The sequence below is a fragment of the Pristiophorus japonicus genome, unplaced genomic scaffold, assembly GCF_044704955.1.
Source record: "Pristiophorus japonicus isolate sPriJap1 unplaced genomic scaffold, sPriJap1.hap1 HAP1_SCAFFOLD_666, whole genome shotgun sequence".
In the NCBI taxonomy this organism is placed as follows: Eukaryota; Metazoa; Chordata; class Chondrichthyes; family Pristiophoridae; genus Pristiophorus; species Pristiophorus japonicus.
In genome coordinates this window covers 209,468-222,363 of record NW_027254579.1, presented here as the reverse complement: position 1 = coordinate 222,363, position 12,896 = coordinate 209,468, and the positions used below count along the sequence as shown (strand labels likewise).

The 12,896-nt window shown below is 52.3% G+C and overlaps 1 protein-coding gene across 1 annotated transcript in view; it reads left to right on the top strand.

Annotated features, from left to right (window-relative positions):
* The window catches only part of LOC139255986 (uncharacterized), a 69,050-nt gene that overhangs the window by 42,040 nt on the left and 14,114 nt on the right, over positions 1-12,896 (top strand). The window lies entirely within an intron of this gene.

Here is a 12,896-nt window from a genome sequence, read left to right as displayed (position 1 = left end):
CACAAGTTAAAAGATCACGGGGTTGGGGGTAATATATTAGCATGGATAGAACTAACTGACAGAAAACAGAGAGTCGGGATAAATGGGTCCTCTTCCGATTGGCAAACGGTGACTAGTGGAGTGCCGCAGGGATCAGTGCTGGGTCCTCAACTATTTACAATCTATATTAACGACTTGGATGAAGGGACCGAGTGTAATGTAGACAAGTTTGCTGATGATACAAAGATGGGTGGGAAAGCAAATTGTGAGGAGGACACAAAAAATCTGCAAAGGGATATAGGCAGGGCGGGCAAAAATTTGGCAGATGGAGTATAATGTGAGAAAATGTGTGATTATCTACTTTGACAGAAATAATAGAAAAGCAAATTATAATTTAAATGGAGAAAAATTGCCAAGTGCTGCAGTACAGAGAGACCTGGGGGTACTTGTGCATGAAACACAAAAAGTTAGTATGCAGGTACAGCAAGTGATCAGGAAGGCCAATGGAATGTTGGCTTTATTGCAAGGAGGATAGAGTATAAAAGCAGAGAAGTCCTGCTACAACTGTACAGGGTATTGGTGAGGCCACACCTGGAGTACTGCGTGCAGTTTTGGTCTCTGCATTTAAGGAAGGATATACTTGTTTTGGAGGCTGTTCAGAGAAGGTTCACAAGGTTGATTCCGGAGATGAGGGTTTTGACTTATGAAGATAGGTTGAGTAGGTTGGGCCTATACAAATTGGAATTCAGAAGAATGAGAGGTGATCTTATTGAAACATATAAGATAATGAGGGGCTCGACAAGGTGGATGCAGAGAAGATATTTCTACATAGGGGAAACTAAAACCAGGGGACATAGTCTCAGAATAATGGGCTGCCCATTTAAAACTGAGATGAGGAGAAATTTCTTCTCTCAGGGTTGTAAATCTGTGGAATTCTCTGACCAGAGAGCTGTGGAGGCTGAGTCATTGAATATATTTAAGATGGAGATAGACAGATTTTTGAGCGATAAGGGACTGAAGGGTTATGTGGAGCGGGCAGGGAAGTGGAGCTGAGTCCATGATCAGATCAGCCATGATCGCATTAAATGGCGGAGCAGGCTCGAGGGGCCGAATGGCCGACTCCTGCTCCTAATTCCTCTGCTGTTCTGTGACCGTTTCAGGTAGTGCATTCCAGATGATCATAACTCGCTGCATAAAAATAAAAATTCTCCTAATCTCTTCCTCTGGTTCATTTGCCAATTACCTTGAATCTGTGTCCTTCTGGTTACCGAGCATCCTGCCTTGAATCTGTTCTCCTTATTTGCTCTATCAAAACCCCTCATAATTTGAACACTTGTATTAAATCTTCCCTTAACCTGCTCTGCTCTAAGGAGAACAACCCTAGCTTCTCCAGTCTCTCCACATCACTGAGTCCCTCATCCCCGAGACCATTCTTGTAAATCCCCACCAAGGCCCTGACATCCATCCTAAAGTGCGGGGCCCACAATTGGCCATGGTACTGCAGCTGGGGCTAACAGTGATTTATATCGGTTTCGAACAACTCCCTTGCTGTTTGTCTGCACATTTCTCTCTTGGTCTCATCTCCAGGTTTGGTGGCCTGTGATTCACGCTTGAGAAATGCATCATTTGCCTTCCTGTTTCTTAACTCTATCCATATGGAATTAAAACAGAAAATCCTGGAAATCTCAGCGGGTCGGGCAGCATCTATGGAGAGGAAGCAGAGTTAACGTTTCTGGCCGATGACCCTTGGTCAGAACTGGAGAGTGTTCGGAAAGAACAGACTCTTAACCAGCACTGATAGGGGGAGGGGAAGGAAGGACACGAGGGAAGCTCTGTGATAGGTGGAAGACAGGAGAAATTAGAGACAAAAGGTATGATGGGCCAAATTCAAATGGTAATAGCAGGAGTTACAAAAACATGAGTCAAGATCGGGTGTGAATGGTGGGATAATGAGCAGCTGCCATTAGAGACACGGAGAAAGAAAGAAACAGGCTCTGAGGGGGGGAGCTGATCGTTCACCAAAGATTATCAGCGGTTACACTCTGAAATTGTTGAACTCCATGTTGAGACCAGACGGCTGTAAAGTGCCTAAACGAAAGATGAGATGCTGTTCCTCGAGCTTGCGTTGAGCTCCATTGGAACAGTGTAGGAGGCCGAGGACGGAGAGGTCAGAGTGAGAGTGGAGTGGAGAATTAAAGTGACAGGCGACCGGAAGCTCAGGGTCACATTTACGACTGAACGGAGGTGCTCCGCAAAGTGGTCACCCAATCTACGCTTGGTCTCCCCAATGTAGAGGAGACCGCATCGTGAGCAGCGAATACAGTATACTACATTGAAAGTAGTACAAGTAAATCGCTGTTTCACCTGGAAGGGATGTTTGGGGCCCTGGACAGTGGGAAGGGAGGGGGTAAAAGGGGCAGGTGTTGCATCTCCTGCGTTTGCACAGGAAGGTACCGTGGGAAGGGAGGGGGTAAAAGGGGCAGGTGTTGCATCTCCTGCGTTTGCACAGGAAGGTACCGTGGGAAGGAGAGGGGGTGCTGGGGGTGACTGGAATGGACCGGGGTGTCGCGGAGGGAGCGGTCCCTTCGGAATGCTGAGGGGGAGGGGAGGGGAAGATGTGATTGGTGGTGGGATCACGCTGGGGGTGGTGGAAATGGCGGAGGATGATCCGTTGAACGTGGAGGCTGGTGGTGTGAAAGGTGAGGACAAGGGGAACCCTGTCATGGTTCTGAGAGGGAGGGGAAGGGGTGAGAGCAGAGGTGCGGGAAATAGAACGGACACGGTCGAGGGCCATGTTACCCACGGCGGAGGGGAATCCTCGGTTGAGGAAAAAGGAAGACATGTCAGAGGCACTAGTGTGAAAGGTGGTGTTTGTGTATCCATAGAAACACACAAAGTAGGTGCAGGAGTAGGCCATTCGACCCTTCGAGCCTGCACCACCATTCAATAAGATCATGGCTGATCATTCAACTTCAGTACCCCATTCCTGCTTTCTCTCCATACCCCTTGATCCCTTTAGCCATAAGGGCCACATCTAACTCCCTCTTGAATATACTTAATTAACTCGCATCAACAACTTTCTGTGGTAGAGAATTCCACAGGTTCACCACTCTCTGAGTGAAGAAGTTTCTCCTCATCTCGGTCCTAAATGGCTTACCCCTTATCCTTAGACTGTGACCCCTTGTTCTGGACTTCCCCAACATTGGGAACATTCTTCCTGCATCTATCCTGTCCAATCCCATCAGAATATTATATATTTCTATGAGATCCCCCTCATTCTTCTAAATTCCAGTGAATATAAGCCTAGTCGATCCAGTCTTTCTTCATATGTCAGTCCCGCCATCCCGGGAATCAATCTGGTGAACTTTCGCTTCACTCCCTCAATAGCAAGAATGTCCTTCCTCAGATTAGGAGACCAAAACTGAACACAATATTCCAGGTGAAGCCTCACCAAGGCCCTGTACAACTGCAGTAAGACCTCCCTGTTCCTATACTCAAATCCCCTCGCTATGAAGGCCAACATACCATGTGCCTTCTTTACCGCCTGCTGTACCTGCATGCTAACCTTCAATGACTGATGTACCATGACACCCAGGTCTCGTTGCACCTCCCCTTTTCCTAATCTGTCACCATTCAGATAATAATCTGCCTTCCTGTTTTTGCCACCAAAGTAGATAACCTCACATTTATCCACATTATATTGCATCTGCCATGCATTTGCCCATTCACCTAACCTGTGCAAGTCACCCTATAGCCTCTTAGCATCCTCCTCACAGCTCACACCGCCACCCAGCTTAGTGTCACCTGCAAACTAGGAGATATTATTGTGTTCCTTACACAGATGAGGCTGCACACAGGGAGGTTAAAGTAACAGTGACCTCAGTCTTTAATAAGACACTCCAGAGTGAGGAACAGGCCTTAGGGGCCGGCTTATTTACAGTGCTCCCAAGGGATGCTGGGATCCCTTGGGACTTCAGGGGATGCGCTCCCTGGTGGCGGAACATGGGAGTGCATGCTTTACAGATACACAACATCACTCTGCCCCAAAGTCAAAGTGAAAACTATTTACAAGGTGAGGCGGTCGGGAGCCTTTCTTTCCCTGGTGGACCGCCTCGGTACAAATGTCTGTTCAGGTGTGTTGGCTGTGCCCTCGCTGGGCTGGCATGTTGTTGGCCCTGCAGGGCTGCTGGGTGAGCCTGGCCTTGCTGGGCTGTTGGGCGTGATGGGTTCGATTTCCTGGTCCGGCGTGGTGTTGTTGATCCTTTGGGTGTGTGCTGTGGGTTCGAAAAAGGTGGTGTCTGCTGTGGGTTGTTCAGGGCAGTCTGTGAACTGCAGCCTCGTTTGGTCCAGTGGCTTTCTGCAAATTTGTCCATTGTCTAGTTTGACTACAAACACCCTACTCCCTTCTTTAGCTATCACCGTGCCTGCGATTCACTTGGGACCATGTCCATAGTTTAGCACATACACAGGGTCATTCAGATCAATTTCCCGTGACACAGTGGCGTAACCATCGTTTACATTTTGTTGCTGCCGCCTGCTCTCTACCTGATCATGCAGGTTGGGGTGAACCAGCGAGAGTCTGGTTTTAAGTGTTCTTTTCATAAGTAGCTCAGCCGGGGACACCCCTGTGAGCGAGTGGGGTCTCGTGCGGTAACTGAGCAGTACTCGGGACAGGCGGGTTTGGAGTGAGACTTCTGTGACTTGTTTAAGGCTCTGTTTGATGGTTTATACTACCCGCTCTGCCTGCCCATTGGAGGCTGGTTTAAACGGGGCCGAGGTGACAAGTTTGATCCCATTGTGGGTCATGAATTCTTTAAATTCGGCACTGGTGAAACATGGCCCGTTGTCACTGACCAGTATGTCAGGCAGGCCGTGGGTGGCAAACATGGCCCTCAGGCTTTCAATGGTGACGGTGGCAGTGCTTCCCGACATTATTTCACATTCAATCCATTTTGAAAAAGCAACCACCACCACCAGGAACATTTTACCGAGAAACGGGTCCGCATAGTCGACATGGATCCTCGACCATGGTCTGGAGGGCCAGGACCACAAACTTAGTGGTGCCTCTCTGGGCATGTTGCTCAACTGAGCACACACGCTGCATTGTCATACACAGGACTCTAAGTCAGAGTCGATACCGGGCCACCACACGTGGGATCTGGCTATCGCTTTCATCATTACTATACCCGGGTGTGTGCTGTGGAGATCCGAGATGAACGTCTCCCTGCCCTTTTTGGGTAGCACTACGTGGTTACCCCACAACAGGCAGTCTGCCTGAATGGACAGCTCGTCCTTTCGCCACTGGAACGGCTTGATTAGCTCTTGCATTTCAACGGGGGTACTGGCCCAGCTCTCATGCAGTACACAGTTTTTTACTAGGGGCAGCAGAGGATCTTGGCTGGTCCAAGTCCTAATCTGGCGGGCCGTGACAGGTGATTTATCATTTTCAAACGCTATCCATGACCATCAACAAGTCTGCGGGCTGCGCCACCATCAACAAGTTTGCAGGCTGCGCCATTTCCACCCCCGTGGTGGGCAATGGTAGCCGACTGAGAGCATCCGCACAGTTCTCGGTGCCTGGCCTGTGGCGGATGGTATAGTTATACACTGATAGCGCGAGTGCCCACCTTTGTATGCGGGCTGAGGCATTAGTATTTATCCCCTTGTTTTCAGCGAACAGGAATGTGAGGGGCTTGTGATCAGTTTCCAGCTCAAATTTGAGGCCAAACAGGTACTGATGCATTTTCTTTACCCCGAACACACACGCTAATGCCTCTTTCTCAATCATGCTGTAGGCCCTCTCGGCCTTAGACAAGCTCCTGGAGGCAAAGGCGACAGGTTGCATCTTCCCCGCAACGTTAGCTTGTTGTAATACACACCCGACTCCGTACGACAATGCATCACATGCTAGCACAAGTCTTTTACATGGGTTATACAATACAAGCAGCTTGTTGGAGCATAAAATGTTTCTGGCTTTCTCAAAAGCAATTACTTGTTTTTTTTCCCCATACCCAATTCTCACCTTTGCACAATTATACATGTAAGGGCTCTAAGAGGGTGCTTAACCCCGGTAGGAAGTTACCAAAATAGTTGGAGTCCCCGTGACGTTCTGTGGCCTGGGCGCGTTCCTGATAACCTCTGTCTTGATGTCTGTGGGCCGAATGGCGTCCGCCACGATCTTTCTTCCCAAAAACTCCACTTCTGTTGCCTTGAAGAGGCATTTCGACCTCTTCAGCTGCAGCCCTACGCGATCCAGTCGCTGGAGGACCTCCTCCAAGTTTTGTAGGTGCTCGGCGGTGTCCCGACCCGTGACCAATATGTCGTCCTGAAAGACCACCATGTGTGGTACCGACTTGAGTAGGCTCTCCATGTTTCTCTGGAAGATCGCTAGCCGACCGAATTCCAAATGGGCATCTGTTGTTGGTGAACAGTCCCTTGTGCGTGTTGATGCAGGTGAGGCCCTTCGAAGACTCCTCCAGCTTCTGCGTCATGTAGGCCGAAGTCAGGTCGAGCTTGGTGAACATCTTGCCTCCTGCCAGCGTCGCAAATAGGTCGTCTGCCTTACGTAGTGGGTATTGGTCCTGTAGCGAGAAACGATTAATAGTTACTTTATAATCGCCGCAAATCCTGATTGTGCCATCACTTTTGAATACTGGAACAATCGGACTGGCCCACTCGCTGAATTCCACTGGGGAGATGATGCCCTCGTGTTGCAGCCTGTCCAGCTCGATTTCCACTCTCTCCCTCATCATGTGAGGTACCGCTCGCGCCTTGTGGTGAATGAGTCGTGCCTCTGGGACCAAGTAGATCCACACCTTCGTCCTGGAAAAGTTTCCAATGCCTGGCTCAAAAAGGGAAGGAAATTTGTTAAGAACCTGGGTACATGAGGCCTCATCGGCATGTGATAGCGTTCGGATGTCATCCCAGTTTTAGCAGATTTTGCCCAGCCAGCTCCTTCCAAGCAGTGTGGGACCATCGCCCGGGACAATCCAGAGTGGCAGTTCGTGCAGCGTGTCCTCGTAGGTGACCTTGACCATGGCGCTGCCCAGGACAGTGATGAGCTCTTTGGTGTACATTCTCAGTTTCGTGTGGTTGGGGCTCAGGGCTGGTCTGAATGCCTTGTTGCACCACAGTCTCTCAAACATCTTTTTACTCATGATGGATTGGCTAGCACCAGTGTCCAGTTCCATGGCTACGGGTAAGCCATTCAATTTTACATTTAGCATTATAGGTGGACATTTCGTCAAAAATGTGTGCACCCCGTGTACTTCAGCATCTGCCTCCTCTCTCTGAGGCTCGAAATTGCTTTGATCCACCATGGACCGATCTTCCTCTGCCACGTGGTGGTTAGCAGGTTTTGCAGAGCTTGCAGTTCATTTGCAAGCTCGTTGGAGGTGCCCCATTGTTCCGCAGCTCTTGCAAACATACCCTTTGAAGCGGCATGAATAGGCTGAATGGAGGCCTCCACAACACCAACAAGGTGTGAACTGCCTTGCATTCATCCTTTGTTGGGGACTCTGAGTCATCTGGGTCACCTGAGGCCTGCTGGCAGTTGCAGACTCGTGGTTGCTGCCCTGTACATTTCTGCTCGCAAACACAGTTCCAGTTCATTTATGAATATTGCTAGCACTTGTGTGCTGAGAGATTTGTTTGGTGTTATCACCGGTGGACATAAACGCCTGTGCTATCACAATGGCGTTACTGAGGGTCGGTGTTTCTACAGTCAAAAGTTTTCGTAGGATGGTCTCGTGGCCAATGCCCAGTACAAGAAAGTCTCTGAGCATTTGCTCCAGGTAGCCATCAAACTCACATTGTCCTGCAAGTCGCCTTAGCTCGGCGACGTAGCTCGCCACTTCCTGACCTTCAGATCGCTGGCACATGTAGAACCGATACCTCGCCATCGGCACGCTCTCCCTCGGGTTAAGATGCTCCTGAACCAGTGTACACAGCTCCTCATATGACTTTTCTGTGGGTTTCACCGGAGCCAGAAGATTCTTCATGAGGCTGTAGGTCGGTGCCCCGCAGACTGTGAGGAGGACCGCTCTCCTTTTTGCAGCGCTTCCTTCTCCGTCCAGCTCGTTGGCTACAAAGTACTGGTCTAGCCATTTGACATTGGCTTCCCAGTCCTCACCCTCCGAGAACTTCTCCAGGATGCCCACAGTTTTCTGCATCCTTGCGTTGGATTTGTGTACTCGTCGCCAGTTGTGTTCCTAACACAGATGAGGCTGCACACAGGGAGGTTAAAGTAACAGTGACCTCAGTCTTTAATAAGACACTCCAGAGTGAGTAACAGGCCTTAGGGGGCCGGCTTATATACAGTGCTCCCAAGGGATGCTGGGATCCCTTGGGACTTCAAGGATTGAGCTACCTGGTGGCAGAACATGGGAGTGCATGCTTTATAGATACACAACAGATATTACATTCAATTCCTTCGTGTAAATCATTAATGTATATTGTAAAGAGCTGGGGTCCCAGCACTGAGCCCTGCGGCACTCCACTAGTCACTGCCTGCCATTCTGAAAAGGACCCGTTTATCCCAACTCTCTGCTTCCTGTCTGCCAACCAGTTCTCTATCCACGTTAATACATGACCCTCAATATCATGTGATTTAATTTTGCACACTAATCTCTTGTGTGGGACCTTGTCAAAAGCCTTTTGAGTCCAAATACACCATATCCACTGGTTCTCCCTTGTCTACTCTGCTAGTTACATCCTCAAAAAATTCCAGAAGATTTGTCAAGCAGGATTTCCCTTTCATAAATCCATGCTGACTTGGACCGATCCTGTCACTGCTTTCCAAATGCGCTGCTATTTCATCCTTAATAATTGATTCCAACATTTTCCCCACTACCGATGTCATCTAACCGGTCTATAATTACCCGCTTTCTCTCTCCCTCCTTTTGTAAAAAGTGGGGTTACATTAGTGGAGCCACATGGGTTCTATCTCAATACAACCCCCAGCACATTCTTGCATTCTAGCATTGTGTGCAATCCTTTACTAACTCTGACCCCACCCCCTTTTCCAGGTGAAAACCAGTTTTGTCCAGTGCTAAGAGATGTGTCTGTTATAGTGACTACATTATATACCTTCATAAAGTGGTTCATTTATTAGCTGAAGCTTAGAAACCAGGTAGGACCCCAAACCCCACTAGGGCTGTCTGCGTTTCCTCTCATTCCCGACCCCATTCTCTTGTCGGCCCTCAGATGCTGGTCTCCCGTGCTCTGTGTGGAGGGAGTGGGCGGGGGGGGTCGCGGTAATGTCAATAGGTGGCTGGGGAGGGGTTGTGATGGTGGGGGGGATTGGGGGAGGGGGCAATGCCCATACTGTGCCGGTGGTGGGACTCCCCCCTCAATATATGAACATGTCTCTGTCCCTTTTGTTCCCCTGCCCCCACCTCCACCCCCCCGGGTCTGACCTCCCTCTGTGTGTGACCCCAGAGTCTGACCTCCCCCTGTGTGTGACCCCAGGGTCTAACCTCCCTCTGTGTCTCTCCCCAGGGTCTGACCTCTCTCTGTGTGTGACCCCAGGGTCGAACCTCTGTGTCTCTCCCCAGGGTCTGACCTCTCTCTGTGTGTGACCCCAGGGTCGAACCTCTGTGTCTCTCCCCAGAGTCTAACCTCTCTCTGTGTGTGACCCCAGGGTCTGACCTCCCTTTGTGTCTCTCCCCAGGGTCTAACCTCTCTCTGTGTGTGACCCCAGGGTCTAACCTCCCTATGTGTCTCTCCCCAGGGTCTAACCTCTCTCTGTGTGTGACCCCAGGGTCTAACCTCTCTCTGTGTGTGACCCCAGGGTCTGACCTCCCTCTGTGTGTGACCCCAGGGTCTAACCTCCCTCTGTGTGTCTCCCCAGGGTCTAACCTCCCTCTGTGTGTGACCCCAGGGTCTGACCTCCCTCTGTGTCTCTCCCCAGGGTCTGACCTCCCTCTGTGTCTCTCCCCAGGGTCTGACCTCCCTCTGTGTGTGACCCCAGGGTCTGACCTCCCTCTGTGTCTCTCCCCAGGGTCTAACCTCCCTCTGTGTGTGACCCCAGGGTCTGACCTCCCTCTGTGTCTCTCCCCAGGGTCTGACCTCCCTCTGTGTCTCTCCCCAGGGTCTGACCTCCCTCTGTGTGTGACCCCAGGGTCTGACCTCCCTCTGTGTCTCTCCCAAGGGTCTAACCTCCCTCTGTGTGTGACCCCAGGGTCTGACCTCCCTCTGTGTCTCTCCCCAGGGTCTGACCTCCCTCTGTGTCTCTCCCCAGGGTCTGACCTCCCTCTGTGTGTGACCCCAGGGTCTGACCTCCCTCTGTGTCTCTCCCCAGGGTCTAACCTCCCTCTGTGTGTGACCCCAGGGTCTGACCTCCCTCTGTGTCTCTCCCCAGGGTCTAACCTCCCTCTGTGTGTGACCCCAGGGTCAAACCTCTGTGTCTCTCCCCAGGGTCTAACCTCCCTCTGTGTGTGACCCCAGGGTCAAACCTCTGTGTGTCTCCCCAGGGTCTAACCTCCCTCTGTGTCTCTCCCCAGGGTCAAACCTCTGTGTGTCTCCCCAGGGTCTAACCTCCCTCTGTGTCTCTCCCCAGGGTCGAACCTCTGTGTTCTCCCAGGGTCTAACCTCCCTCTGTGTGTGTCCCCAGGGTCAAACCTCTGTGTATCTCCCCAGGGTCTAACCTCCCTCTGTGTCTCTCCCCAGGGTCTGACCTCCCTCTGTGTCTCTCCCCAGGGTCGAACCTCTGTGTGTCTCCCCAGGGTCTAACCTCCCTCTGTGTCTCTCCCCAGGGTCGAACCTCTGTGTGTCTCCTCAGGGTCTAACCTCCATCTGTGTCTCTCCCCAGGGTCTAACCTCCCTCTGTCTCCCCAGGGTCTAACCTCCCTCTGTGTGTCTCCCCAGGGTCTAACCTCCCTCTGTGTGTCTCCCCAGGGTCTAACCTCCCTCTGTGTGTCTCCCCAGGGTCTAACCTCCCTCTGTGTGTCTCCCCAGGGTCTAACCTCCCTCTGTGTGTCTCCCCAGGGTCTAACCTCCCTCTGTGTGTCTCCCCAGGGTCTAACCTCCCTCTGTGTGTCTCCCCAGGGTCTAACCTCCCTCTGTGTGTCTCCCCAGGGTCTAACCTCCCTCTGTGTGTCTCCCCAGGGTCTAACCTCCCTCTGTGTGTCTCCCCAGGGTCTAACCTCCTTATGTGTGTCTCCCCAGGGTCTAACCTCCCTCTGTGTGTCTCCCCAGGGTCTGACCTCTGTGTGTCTCCCCAGGGTCTGACCTCTGTGTGACTCCCCAGGGTCTAACCTCCCTCTGTGTGTCTCCCCAGGGTCTAACCTCCCTCTGTGTGTCTCCCCAGGGTCTAACCTCCCTCTGTGTGTCTCCCCAGGGTCTAACCTCCCTCTGTGTGTCTCCTCAGGGTCTAACCTCCCTCTGTGTGTCTCCCCAGGGTCTGACCTCTGTGTGTCTCCCCAGGGTCTAACCTCCCTCTGTGTCTCCCCAGGGTCTGACCTCTCTCTGTGTGTGACCCCAGGGTCTGACCTCTGTGTCTCTCCCCAGGGTCTGACCTCTGTGTCTCTCCCCAGGGTCTGACCTCTCTCTGTGTGTCTCCCCATGGTCTAACCTCCCTCTGTGTCTCTCCCCAGGGTCTAACCTCCCTCTGTGTCTCTCCCCAGGGTCTGACCTCTCTCTGTGTGTCTCCCCAGGGTCTAACCTCCCTCTGTGTCTCTCCCCAGGGTCAAACCTCTGTGTGTCTCCCCAGGGTCTAACCTCCCTCTGTGTCTCTCCCCAGGGTCGAACCTCTGTGTTCTCCCAGGGTCTAACCTCCCTCTGTGTGTGTCCCCAGGGTCAAACCTCTGTGTATCTCCCCAGGGTCTAACCTCCCTCTGTGTCTCTCCCCAGGGTCTGACCTCCCTCTGTGTCTCTCCCCAGGGTCGAACCTCTGTGTGTCTCCCCAGGGTCTAACCTCCCTCTGTGTCTCTCCCCAGGGTCGAACCTCTGTGTGTCTCCTCAGGGTCTAACCTCCATCTGTGTCTCTCCCCAGGGTCTAACCTCCCTCTGTCTCCCCAGGGTCTAACCTCCCTCTGTGTGTCTCCCCAGGGTCTAACCTCCCTCTGTGTGTCTCCCCAGGGTCTAACCTCCCTCTGTGTGTCTCCCCAGGGTCTAACCTCCCTCTGTGTGTCTCCCCAGGGTCTAACCTCCCTCTGTGTGTCTCCCCAAGGTCTAACCTCCCTCTGTGTGTCTCCCCAGGGTCTAACCTCCCTCTGTGTGTCTCCCCAGGGTCTAACCTCCCTCTGTGTGTCTCCCCAGGGTCTAACCTCCCTCTGTGTGTCTCCCCAGGGTCTAACCTCCCTCTGTGTGTCTCCCCAGGGTCTAACCTCCCTATGTGTGTCTCCCCAGGGTCTAACCTCCCTCTGTGTGTCTCCCCAGGGTCTGACCTCTGTGTGTCTCCCCAGGGTCTGACCTCTGTGTGACTCCCCAGGGTCTAACCTCCCTCTGTGTGTCTCCCCAGGGTCTAACCTCCCTCTGTGTGTCTCCCCAGGGTCTAACCTCCCTCTGTGTGTCTCCCCAGGGTCTAACCTCCCTCTGTGTGTCTCCTCAGGGTCTAACCTCCCTCTGTGTGTCTCCCCAGGGTCTGACCTCTGTGTGTCTCCCAGGGTCTAACCTCCCTCTGTGTCTCCCCAGGGTCTGACCTCTCTCTGTGTGTGACCCCAGGGTCTGACCTCTGTGTCTCTCCCCAGGGTCTGACCTCTGTGTCTCTCCCCAGGGTCTGACCTCTCTCTGTGTGTCTCCCCATGGTCTAACCTCCCTCTGTGTCTCTCCCCAGGGTCTAACCTCCCTCTGTGTCTCTCCCCAGGGTCTGACCTCTCTCTGTGTGTCTCCCCAGGGTCTACACTCCCTCTGTGTCTCTCCCCAGGGTCTGACCTCTCTCTGTGTGTGACCCCAGGGTCTGACCTCTGTGTCTCTCC